The sequence below is a fragment of the Anomaloglossus baeobatrachus genome, unplaced genomic scaffold (genome assembly GCF_048569485.1).
Source record: "Anomaloglossus baeobatrachus isolate aAnoBae1 unplaced genomic scaffold, aAnoBae1.hap1 Scaffold_366, whole genome shotgun sequence".
In the NCBI taxonomy this organism is placed as follows: Eukaryota; Metazoa; Chordata; class Amphibia; order Anura; family Aromobatidae; genus Anomaloglossus; species Anomaloglossus baeobatrachus.
The window spans coordinates 57447-69516 of NW_027443010.1; the positions used below are offsets into that span (position 1 = coordinate 57447).

The following is a 12070-nucleotide window of genomic DNA, read 5'->3' on the forward strand; positions in this document are numbered from 1 at the left end:
TGGATTCACCTGCTGCTGCAGTGACCACAGGTGTGATAACATCTAGAATTGGCATCTGGTGCGATCTCTCCGCTTCCACTCCAAAGAAAGTTACCTGTTTATTCCTATCATGCATTGGTTTTTGGGGTTTTCTTTGAGTAATGATGATCTCTTTAGTAGTCTGTTGGCGCCCTCTCCTGGAGGAATAGTTTGCTTGCTCTTGGACATTCTAAAAGAGAGGTCATGATAGACATTGAGCTTCTGAGCTCAATTGGGGACAGTCATGGGTGATGAATGTTTGCAACCTACTGCGAAGCCTCATACCGCAATATAAGGAACGTCAAATACTAAGAAAGGGCGGCCTATGAAAGAATTACTACTTTCAATAAGTACACTTAAACGGCTAATTGGGAATAGAAAAACTGTAAAAAGCCCTCTGAGAAAGCCCCCCTCTAACCTTTGATAGTAAGCTTTTCTGTAGTCTGCCTGTTGATGTATTTTCCGTTTGAACTGTGCACAACATGAAGAGACGGAACACTGGCGGCTTGTCACAATGCCCCCCGATGACATCACAATAGCGCTGCTGCCTAGAAAACAAGCTGCGCAGAAGAAGTTGTTCTTTGGGTGGGAGGGTGGGCTAGTGGAAGGAGGGGGCAATCTCTTTTTTTCCCGGGTGGTAGGGGGATGACAGGAGAAGGGAAGCGGGTGGTGAGAAAGGTACAGAGGGCAGGGTTTGGGGGCTGGGAAGGAAAGGGAAAAGATTAGGGTTTGGGGATGATGAAAGGGCTTTCTACGGGTAAGGATGGCAAAGGGTGGCAGTGACGGAAAGTCAGGCAACCTGTCCTGTCCGTCTTTTTGTATCGTGAATTGGAAAGACTGCAAGGGGGAGGGGAGTTGCTTGCGCCCTAAAGGAGGAGTTATTCAGATTCATTGCAGTGGGCGGCGGCTGCAAAACGCACCATTCTTCTTGTTTTGGCTCTGCAAAGCAGCCTTTTCAAGGGTTGGCTTGGGTGACAAAATGTCTTGTGTAGGCGTGGGTTTGTCTCCCTCTCGCTCTCTCTCCCTAAGATGTGTCCGGCATAGGCCAGGGTGCCACTCGAGGCCCAAACCAATTCTGGTTATCGCTTCTCGGCCTTTTGGCTAAGATCAAGTGTAGTATCTGTTCTTATCAGTTTAATATCTGATACGTCCCCTATCTGGGGACCATATATTAAATGGATTTTTAGAACAGGGAGATGGAAAAAGAGCTTGCTCTGTCCACTCCACGCATTGACCTGGTATTGCAGTACCTCCAGGAACGGTGCACCCCTTCTTAACCCAGTTTCCAAAAGCAGAACTCAATTCACCTGATTCATATTAGCCCGATTTAATGAATTGGAAGAAAGCATACGTCTTCATATGCACCTCAATTTGGCCCATTCACTTTTCACACTTCCTCCTTTTGTTTTTTATCTTTCACACTTTTGACTTTCTTTATTCATCCAAATAGCAAACTCATCACCACTCAACCTGACCAACTCGGCTATGTCCCCGTGCTGCAGTTCTCTGTCTTATCTAGATCATTTGCAATTGAATGGAATAGATCCCTTTTGGACAAAGTGGATTCACCTGCTGCTGCAGTGACCACAGGTGTGATAACATCTAGAATTGGCATCTGGTGCGATCTCTCCGCTTCCACTCCAAAGAAAGTTACCTGTTTATTCCTATCATGCATTGGTTTTTGGGGTTTTCTTTGAGTAATGATGATCTCTTTAGTAGTCTGTTGGCGCCCTCTCCTGGAGGAATAGTTTGCTTGCTCTTGGACATTCTAAAAGAGAGGTCATGATAGACATTGAGCTTCTGAGCTCAATTGGGGACAGTCATGGGTGATGAATGTTTGCAACCTACTGCGAAGCCTCATACCGCAATATAAGGAACGTCAAATACTAAGAAAGGGCGGCCTATGAAAGAATTACTACTTTCAATAAGTACACTTAAACGGCTAATTGGGAATAGAAAAACTGTAAAAAGCCCTCTGAGAAAGCCCCCCTCTAACCTTTGATAGTAAGCTTTTCTGTAGTCTGCCTGTTGATGTATTTTCCGTTTGAACTGTGCACAACATGAAGAGACGGAACACTGGCGGCTTGTCACAATGCCCCCCGATGACATCACAATAGCGCTGCTGCCTAGAAAACAAGCTGCGCAGAAGAAGTTGTTCTTTGGGTGGGAGGGTGGGCTAGTGGAAGGAGGGGGCAATCTCTTTTTTTCCCGGGTGGTAGGGGGATGACAGGAGAAGGGAAGCGGGTGGTGAGAAAGGTACAGAGGGCAGGGTTTGGGGGCTGGGAAGGAAAGGGAAAAGATTAGGGTTTGGGGATGATGAAAGGGCTTTCTACGGGTAAGGATGGCAAAGGGTGGCAGTGACGGAAAGTCAGGCAACCTGTCCTGTCCGTCTTTTTGTATCGTGAATTGGAAAGACTGCAAGGGGGAGGGGAGTTGCTTGCGCCCTAAAGGAGGAGTTATTCAGATTCATTGCAGTGGGCGGCGGCTGCAAAACGCACCATTCTTCTTGTTTTGGCTCTGCAAAGCAGCCTTTTCAAGGGTTGGCTTGGGTGACAAAATGTCTTGTGTAGGCGTGGGTTTGTCTCCCTCTCGCTCTCTCTCCCTAAGATGTGTCCGGCATAGGCCAGGGTGCCACTCGAGGCCCAAACCAATTCTGGTTATCGCTTCTCGGCCTTTTGGCTAAGATCAAGTGTAGTATCTGTTCTTATCAGTTTAATATCTGATACGTCCCCTATCTGGGGACCATATATTAAATGGATTTTTAGAACAGGGAGATGGAAAAAGAGCTTGCTCTGTCCACTCCACGCATTGACCTGGTATTGCAGTACCTCCAGGAACGGTGCACCCCTTCTTAACCCAGTTTCCAAAAGCAGAACTCAATTCACCTGATTCATATTAGCCCGATTTAATGAATTGGAAGAAAGCATACGTCTTCATATGCACCTCAATTTGGCCCATTCACTTTTCACACTTCCTCCTTTTGTTTTTTATCTTTCACACTTTTGACTTTCTTTATTCATCCAAATAGCAAACTCATCACCACTCAACCTGACCAACTCGGCTATGTCCCCGTGCTGCAGTTCTCTGTCTTATCTAGATCATTTGCAATTGAATGGAATAGATCCCTTTTGGACAAAGTGGATTCACCTGCTGCTGCAGTGACCACAGGTGTGATAACATCTAGAATTGGCATCTGGTGCGATCTCTCCGCTTCCACTCCAAAGAAAGTTACCTGTTTATTCCTATCATGCATTGGTTTTTGGGGTTTTCTTTGAGTAATGATGATCTCTTTAGTAGTCTGTTGGCGCCCTCTCCTGGAGGAATAGTTTGCTTGCTCTTGGACATTCTAAAAGAGAGGTCATGATAGACATTGAGCTTCTGAGCTCAATTGGGGACAGTCATGGGTGATGAATGTTTGCAACCTACTGCGAAGCCTCATACCGCAATATAAGGAACGTCAAATACTAAGAAAGGGCGGCCTATGAAAGAATTACTACTTTCAATAAGTACACTTAAACGGCTAATTGGGAATAGAAAAACTGTAAAAAGCCCTCTGAGAAAGCCCCCCTCTAACCTTTGATAGTAAGCTTTTCTGTAGTCTGCCTGTTGATGTATTTTCCGTTTGAACTGTGCACAACATGAAGAGACGGAACACTGGCGGCTTGTCACAATGCCCCCCGATGACATCACAATAGCGCTGCTGCCTAGAAAACAAGCTGCGCAGAAGAAGTTGTTCTTTGGGTGGGAGGGTGGGCTAGTGGAAGGAGGGGGCAATCTCTTTTTTTCCCGGGTGGTAGGGGGATGACAGGAGAAGGGAAGCGGGTGGTGAGAAAGGTACAGAGGGCAGGGTTTGGGGGCTGGGAAGGAAAGGGAAAAGATTAGGGTTTGGGGATGATGAAAGGGCTTTCTACGGGTAAGGATGGCAAAGGGTGGCAGTGACGGAAAGTCAGGCAACCTGTCCTGTCCGTCTTTTTGTATCGTGAATTGGAAAGACTGCAAGGGGGAGGGGAGTTGCTTGCGCCCTAAAGGAGGAGTTATTCAGATTCATTGCAGTGGGCGGCGGCTGCAAAACGCACCATTCTTCTTGTTTTGGCTCTGCAAAGCAGCCTTTTCAAGGGTTGGCTTGGGTGACAAAATGTCTTGTGTAGGCGTGGGTTTGTCTCCCTCTCGCTCTCTCTCCCTAAGATGTGTCCGGCATAGGCCAGGGTGCCACTCGAGGCCCAAACCAATTCTGGTTATCGCTTCTCGGCCTTTTGGCTAAGATCAAGTGTAGTATCTGTTCTTATCAGTTTCTCGGCCTTTTGGCTAAGATCAAGTGTAGTGTTGTTCGAAGAGGTGGTTTAAGCTCCAGGCCACCTTAGTACAATGATACAATGCACACTGGAAGGTTGCGCTTGCTAGTACTCTGGGTGGATAGTATATTCATCTAGAGGAAAACATGGCCCTACCAGGATCGAGGCTATTAGACTGAGTAAGGGTGGGGGGCTATGGTACAACGTGCCCCAGGACTGACGACCCTGGAGTGAGTCTGAGCTTGCTGGCTTGGGACCCCGGCAAGCCTTGGGCTCTGTAGCACACCGTACCTTGCCTTTTCATACTTTTTGAGCATATTACCCTATCCCGGCCTTCTGGCTAGGAAGGGAAATTTTTATAATCCCGGTCGGAGGTCTGGTCAGCTTTGGGCTGAGAAACTAACACCCGGTTGGAGGTCTGGGTCAGCTTCGGCTGAGAAACCAACACCCGGTTGGAGGTCTGGGTCAGCTTCGGCTGAGAAACCAACACCCGGTTGGAGGTCCGGTTAGCCTTGGGCTGAGAAACCAACACCGGTTGACGGTCCGGGCAGTTTCGGCTGCGAAACCAACAACTAGTAGCTCTCTACTCCACTTGGGTAAGATGCCTGGGTGGACGCTGGGAGCAACGACAAGGCTCAACCAGGCTTCGGCTTGGGAGAGCACCGAAGATCCCTGACCCTTGCTGTGGCCTTCTGGCTCGGAGGGACGGGGTTGATTTTTGGGGACCCTCTCCTCACGGTGGGGTCCACACGAATCCTAGCCTTTGCACTGTTTTTGGTGTGACTTCGGTCATGCATTTTTTGTGGTGCTTTGGAAAGCTTCATTAAATCAAAATCTGTTCTTATCAGTTTAATATCTGATACGTCCCCTATCTGGGGACCATATATTAAATGGATTTTTAGAACAGGGAGATGGAAAAAGAGCTTGCTCTGTCCACTCCACGCATTGACCTGGTATTGCAGTACCTCCAGGAACGGTGCACCCCTTCTTAACCCAGTTTCCAAAAGCAGAACTCAATTCACCTGATTCATATTAGCCCGATTTAATGAATTGGAAGAAAGCATACGTCTTCATATGCACCTCAATTTGGCCCATTCACTTTTCACACTTCCTCCTTTTGTTTTTTATCTTTCACACTTTTGACTTTCTTTATTCATCCAAATAGCAAACTCATCACCACTCAACCTGACCAACTCGGCTATGTCCCCGTGCTGCAGTTCTCTGTCTTATCTAGATCATTTGCAATTGAATGGAATAGATCCCTTTTGGACAAAGTGGATTCACCTGCTGCTGCAGTGACCACAGGTGTGATAACATCTAGAATTGGCATCTGGTGCGATCTCTCCGCTTCCACTCCAAAGAAAGTTACCTGTTTATTCCTATCATGCATTGGTTTTTGGGGTTTTCTTTGAGTAATGATGATCTCTTTAGTAGTCTGTTGGCGCCCTCTCCTGGAGGAATAGTTTGCTTGCTCTTGGACATTCTAAAAGAGAGGTCATGATAGACATTGAGCTTCTGAGCTCAATTGGGGACAGTCATGGGTGATGAATGTTTGCAACCTACTGCGAAGCCTCATACCGCAATATAAGGAACGTCAAATACTAAGAAAGGGCGGCCTATGAAAGAATTACTACTTTCAATAAGTACACTTAAACGGCTAATTGGGAATAGAAAAACTGTAAAAAGCCCTCTGAGAAAGCCCCCCTCTAACCTTTGATAGTAAGCTTTTCTGTAGTCTGCCTGTTGATGTATTTTCCGTTTGAACTGTGCACAACATGAAGAGACGGAACACTGGCGGCTTGTCACAATGCCCCCCGATGACATCACAATAGCGCTGCTGCCTAGAAAACAAGCTGCGCAGAAGAAGTTGTTCTTTGGGTGGGAGGGTGGGCTAGTGGAAGGAGGGGGCAATCTCTTTTTTTCCCGGGTGGTAGGGGGATGACAGGAGAAGGGAAGCGGGTGGTGAGAAAGGTACAGAGGGCAGGGTTTGGGGGCTGGGAAGGAAAGGGAAAAGATTAGGGTTTGGGGATGATGAAAGGGCTTTCTACGGGTAAGGATGGCAAAGGGTGGCAGTGACGGAAAGTCAGGCAACCTGTCCTGTCCGTCTTTTTGTATCGTGAATTGGAAAGACTGCAAGGGGGAGGGGAGTTGCTTGCGCCCTAAAGGAGGAGTTATTCAGATTCATTGCAGTGGGCGGCGGCTGCAAAACGCACCATTCTTCTTGTTTTGGCTCTGCAAAGCAGCCTTTTCAAGGGTTGGCTTGGGTGACAAAATGTCTTGTGTAGGCGTGGGTTTGTCTCCCTCTCGCTCTCTCTCCCTAAGATGTGTCCGGCATAGGCCAGGGTGCCACTCGAGGCCCAAACCAATTCTGGTTATCGCTTCTCGGCCTTTTGGCTAAGATCAAGTGTAGTATCGTTCGAAAAGGTGGTTTAAGGCTCCGGCCACCTTAGTACAATGATGCAATGCACACTGGAAGGTTGCGCTTGTTAGTACTTTGGGAGGATAGTATATCCATCTAGAGGAAACCATGGCCCTACCAGGATCGAGGCTATTAGACTGAGTAAGTGTGGGGGTTATGGTGCAATGTGCCCCAGGAATGGACACCCTGGAGGGAGTCTGAACTTGCTAGGTTGGGACCCTGGTAAGCCTCAGACTCTGTCGCACGCCGCGCCTTGCCTATTCATACTTTCCAAGCATATTGCCCTATCCCGGCCTTCTGGCTAAGAAGGGAAATTTTTATAATCCCGGTCGGAGGTCCGGTCAGCTTTGGGCTGAGAAACCAACACCCGGTTGGAGGTCCGGGTCAGCTTTGGCTGAGAAACCAACACCCGGTTGGAGGTCCGGTTAGCCTTGGGCTGAGAAACCAACACCCGGTTGGAGGTCCGGTCAGCCTTGGGCTGAGAAACCAACACCCGGTTGGAGGTCCGGTCAGCCTTGGGCTGAGAAACCAACACCGGTTGACGGTCCGGGCAGTCTCGGCTGCGAAACCAACGACTAGTAGCTCCCTACTCCACTTGGGTAAGATGCCTCGGTGGACGCTGGGAGCAACAACAAGGCTCAACCAGGCTTCGGCTTGGGGGAGCACCGAAGATCCCTGACCCTCGCTGTGGCCTTCTGGCTCGGAGGGACGGGGTTGATTTTTGGGGATCCTCTTCTCACGGAGGGGTCCACACGAATCCTAGCCTTTGCACTGTTTTTGGTGTGACTTCGGTCATGCATTTTTGCGGTGCTTTGGAAAGCTTCATTAAATCAAAAAATCTGTTCTTATCAGTTTAATATCTGATACGTCCCCTATCTGGGGACCATATATTAAATGGATTTTTAGAACAGGGAGATGGAAAAAGAGCTTGCTCTGTCCACTCCACGCATTGACCTGGTATTGCAGTACCTCCAGGAACGGTGCACCCCTTCTTAACCCAGTTTCCAAAAGCAGAACTCAATTCACCTGATTCATATTAGCCCGATTTAATGAATTGGAAGAAAGCATACGTCTTCATATGCACCTCAATTTGGCCCATTCACTTTTCACACTTCCTCCTTTTGTTTTTTATCTTTCACACTTTTGACTTTCTTTATTCATCCAAATAGCAAACTCATCACCACTCAACCTGACCAACTCGGCTATGTCCCCGTGCTGCAGTTCTCTGTCTTATCTAGATCATTTGCAATTGAATGGAATAGATCCCTTTTGGACAAAGTGGATTCACCTGCTGCTGCAGTGACCACAGGTGTGATAACATCTAGAATTGGCATCTGGTGCGATCTCTCCGCTTCCACTCCAAAGAAAGTTACCTGTTTATTCCTATCATGCATTGGTTTTTGGGGTTTTCTTTGAGTAATGATGATCTCTTTAGTAGTCTGTTGGCGCCCTCTCCTGGAGGAATAGTTTGCTTGCTCTTGGACATTCTAAAAGAGAGGTCATGATAGACATTGAGCTTCTGAGCTCAATTGGGGACAGTCATGGGTGATGAATGTTTGCAACCTACTGCGAAGCCTCATACCGCAATATAAGGAACGTCAAATACTAAGAAAGGGCGGCCTATGAAAGAATTACTACTTTCAATAAGTACACTTAAACGGCTAATTGGGAATAGAAAAACTGTAAAAAGCCCTCTGAGAAAGCCCCCCTCTAACCTTTGATAGTAAGCTTTTCTGTAGTCTGCCTGTTGATGTATTTTCCGTTTGAACTGTGCACAACATGAAGAGACGGAACACTGGCGGCTTGTCACAATGCCCCCCGATGACATCACAATAGCGCTGCTGCCTAGAAAACAAGCTGCGCAGAAGAAGTTGTTCTTTGGGTGGGAGGGTGGGCTAGTGGAAGGAGGGGGCAATCTCTTTTTTTCCCGGGTGGTAGGGGGATGACAGGAGAAGGGAAGCGGGTGGTGAGAAAGGTACAGAGGGCAGGGTTTGGGGGCTGGGAAGGAAAGGGAAAAGATTAGGGTTTGGGGATGATGAAAGGGCTTTCTACGGGTAAGGATGGCAAAGGGTGGCAGTGACGGAAAGTCAGGCAACCTGTCCTGTCCGTCTTTTTGTATCGTGAATTGGAAAGACTGCAAGGGGGAGGGGAGTTGCTTGCGCCCTAAAGGAGGAGTTATTCAGATTCATTGCAGTGGGCGGCGGCTGCAAAACGCACCATTCTTCTTGTTTTGGCTCTGCAAAGCAGCCTTTTCAAGGGTTGGCTTGGGTGACAAAATGTCTTGTGTAGGCGTGGGTTTGTCTCCCTCTCGCTCTCTCTCCCTAAGATGTGTCCGGCATAGGCCAGGGTGCCACTCGAGGCCCAAACCAATTCTGGTTATCGCTTCTCGGCCTTTTGGCTAAGATCAAGTGTAGTGTTGTTCGAAGAGGTGGTTTAAGCTCCAGGCCACCTTAGTACAATGATACAATGCACACTGGAAGGTTGCGCTTGCTAGTACTCTGGGTGGATAGTATATTCATCTAGTGGAAAACATGGCCCTACCAGGATCGAGGCTATTAGACTGAGTAAGGATGGGGGGCTATGGTACAACGTGCCCCAGGACTGACGACCCTGGAGTGAGTCTGAGCTTGCTGGCTTGGGACCCCGGCAAGCCTTGGCCTCTGTAGCACACCGTACCTTGCCTTTTCATACTTTTTGAGCATATTACCCTATCCCGGCCTTCTGGCTAGGAAGGGAAATTTTTATAATCCCGGTCGGAGGTCTGGTCAGCTTTGGGCTGAGAAACTAACACCCGGTTGGAGGTCCGGGTCAGCTTTGGCTGAGAAACCAACACCCGGTTGGAGGTCTGGGTCAGCTTCGGCTGAGAAACCAACACCCGGTTGGAGGTCCGGTTAGCCTTGGGCTGAGAAACCAACACCGGTTGACGGTCCGGGCAGTTTCGGCTGCGAAACCAACAACTAGTAGCTCTTTACTCCACTTGGGTAAGATGCCTGGGTGGACGCTGGGAGCAACGACAAGGCTCAACCAGGCTTCGGCTTGGGGGAGCACCGAAGATCCCTGACCCTTGCTGTGGCCTTCTGGCTCGAAGGGACGGGGTTGATTTTTGGGGACCCTCTCCTCACGGTGGGGTCCACACGAATCCTAGCCTTTGCACTGTTTTTGGTGTGACTTCGGTCATGCATTTTTTGTGGTGCTTTGGAAAGCTTCATTAAATCATTAAATCAAAAATCTGTTCTTATCAGTTTCTCGGCCTTTTGGCTAAGATCAAGTGTAGTGTTGTTCGAAGAGGTGGTTTAAGCTCCAGGCCACCTTAGTACAATGATACAATGCACACTGGAAGGTTGCGCTTGCTAGTACTCTGGGTGGATAGTATATTCATCTAGAGGAAAACATGGCCCTACCAGGATCGAGGCTATTAGACTGAGTAAGGGTGGGGGGCTATGGTACAACGTGCCCCAGGACTGACGACCCTGGAGTGAGTCTGAGCTTGCTGGCTTGGGACCCCGGCAAGCCTTGGGCTCTGTAGCACACCGTACCTTGCCTTTTCATACTTTTTGAGCATATTACCCTATCCCGGCCTTCTGGCTAGGAAGGGAAATTTTTATAATCCCGGTCGGAGGTCTGGTCAGCTTTGGGCTGAGAAACTAACACCCGGTTGGAGGTCTGGGTCAGCTTCGGCTGAGAAACCAACACCCGGTTGGAGGTCTGGGTCAGCTTCGGCTGAGAAACCAACACCCGGTTGGAGGTCCGGTTAGCCTTGGGCTGAGAAACCAACACCGGTTGACGGTCCGGGCAGTTTCGGCTGCGAAACCAACAACTAGTAGCTCTCTACTCCACTTGGGTAAGATGCCTGGGTGGACGCTGGGAGCAACGACAAGGCTCAACCAGGCTTCGGCTTGGGAGAGCACCGAAGATCCCTGACCCTTGCTGTGGCCTTCTGGCTCGGAGGGACGGGGTTGATTTTTGGGGACCCTCTCCTCACGGTGGGGTCCACACGAATCCTAGCCTTTGCACTGTTTTTGGTGTGACTTCGGTCATGCATTTTTTGTGGTGCTTTGGAAAGCTTCATTAAATCAAAATCTGTTCTTATCAGTTTAATATCTGATACGTCCCCTATCTGGGGACCATATATTAAATGGATTTTTAGAACAGGGAGATGGAAAAAGAGCTTGCTCTGTCCACTCCACGCATTGACCTGGTATTGCAGTACCTCCAGGAACGGTGCACCCCTTCTTAACCCAGTTTCCAAAAGCAGAACTCAATTCACCTGATTCATATTAGCCCGATTTAATGAATTGGAAGAAAGCATACGTCTTCATATGCACCTCAATTTGGCCCATTCACTTTTCACACTTCCTCCTTTTGTTTTTTATCTTTCACACTTTTGACTTTCTTTATTCATCCAAATAGCAAACTCATCACCACTCAACCTGACCAACTCGGCTATGTCCCCGTGCTGCAGTTCTCTGTCTTATCTAGATCATTTGCAATTGAATGGAATAGATCCCTTTTGGACAAAGTGGATTCACCTGCTGCTGCAGTGACCACAGGTGTGATAACATCTAGAATTGGCATCTGGTGCGATCTCTCCGCTTCCACTCCAAAGAAAGTTACCTGTTTATTCCTATCATGCATTGGTTTTTGGGGTTTTCTTTGAGTAATGATGATCTCTTTAGTAGTCTGTTGGCGCCCTCTCCTGGAGGAATAGTTTGCTTGCTCTTGGACATTCTAAAAGAGAGGTCATGATAGACATTGAGCTTCTGAGCTCAATTGGGGACAGTCATGGGTGATGAATGTTTGCAACCTACTGCGAAGCCTCATACCGCAATATAAGGAACGTCAAATACTAAGAAAGGGCGGCCTATGAAAGAATTACTACTTTCAATAAGTACACTTAAACGGCTAATTGGGAATAGAAAAACTGTAAAAAGCCCTCTGAGAAAGCCCCCCTCTAACCTTTGATAGTAAGCTTTTCTGTAGTCTGCCTGTTGATGTATTTTCCGTTTGAACTGTGCACAACATGAAGAGACGGAACACTGGCGGCTTGTCACAATGCCCCCCGATGACATCACAATAGCGCTGCTGCCTAGAAAACAAGCTGCGCAGAAGAAGTTGTTCTTTGGGTGGGAGGGTGGGCTAGTGGAAGGAGGGGGCAATCTCTTTTTTTCCCGGGTGGTAGGGGGATGACAGGAGAAGGGAAGCGGGTGGTGAGAAAGGTACAGAGGGCAGGGTTTGGGGGCTGGGAAGGAAAGGGAAAAGATTAGGGTTTGGGGATGATGAAAGGGCTTTCTACGGGTAAGGATGGCAAAGGGTGGCAGTGACGGAAAGTCAGGCAACCTGT

General features: G+C 48.3%; 5 non-coding genes and 2 pseudogenes across 5 annotated transcripts; all 7 read left to right on the plus strand.

Moving 5' to 3' along the window:
* The first annotated feature begins 1099 nt into the window (after window positions 1-1099).
* LOC142273905 (U2 spliceosomal RNA) lies at window positions 1100-1290 on the plus strand. Its single transcript, XR_012738297.1, has one exon. It is a non-coding gene; the product is annotated as a U2 spliceosomal RNA (small nuclear RNA).
* Window positions 1291-2677: 1387 nt separating this feature from the next.
* Window positions 2678-2868, plus strand: LOC142273906 (U2 spliceosomal RNA). Its single transcript, XR_012738298.1, has one exon. It is a non-coding gene; the product is annotated as a U2 spliceosomal RNA (small nuclear RNA).
* Window positions 2869-4255: 1387 nt separating this feature from the next.
* Window positions 4256-4420, plus strand: LOC142273846 (U2 spliceosomal RNA; annotated as a pseudogene).
* A 681-nt stretch (window positions 4421-5101) lies between these two features.
* On the plus strand, window positions 5102-5297 carry LOC142273796 (U2 spliceosomal RNA). Its single transcript, XR_012738241.1, has one exon. It is a non-coding gene; the product is annotated as a U2 spliceosomal RNA (small nuclear RNA).
* A 1387-nt stretch (window positions 5298-6684) lies between these two features.
* On the plus strand, window positions 6685-6826 carry LOC142273892 (U2 spliceosomal RNA; annotated as a pseudogene).
* A 697-nt stretch (window positions 6827-7523) lies between these two features.
* LOC142273792 (U2 spliceosomal RNA) lies at window positions 7524-7720 on the plus strand. The gene has a single exon (XR_012738237.1). It is a non-coding gene; the product is annotated as a U2 spliceosomal RNA (small nuclear RNA).
* Window positions 7721-10765: 3045 nt separating this feature from the next.
* Window positions 10766-10961, plus strand: LOC142273797 (U2 spliceosomal RNA). The gene has a single exon (XR_012738242.1). It is a non-coding gene; the product is annotated as a U2 spliceosomal RNA (small nuclear RNA).
* Window positions 10962-12070: the final 1109 nt, after the last annotated feature.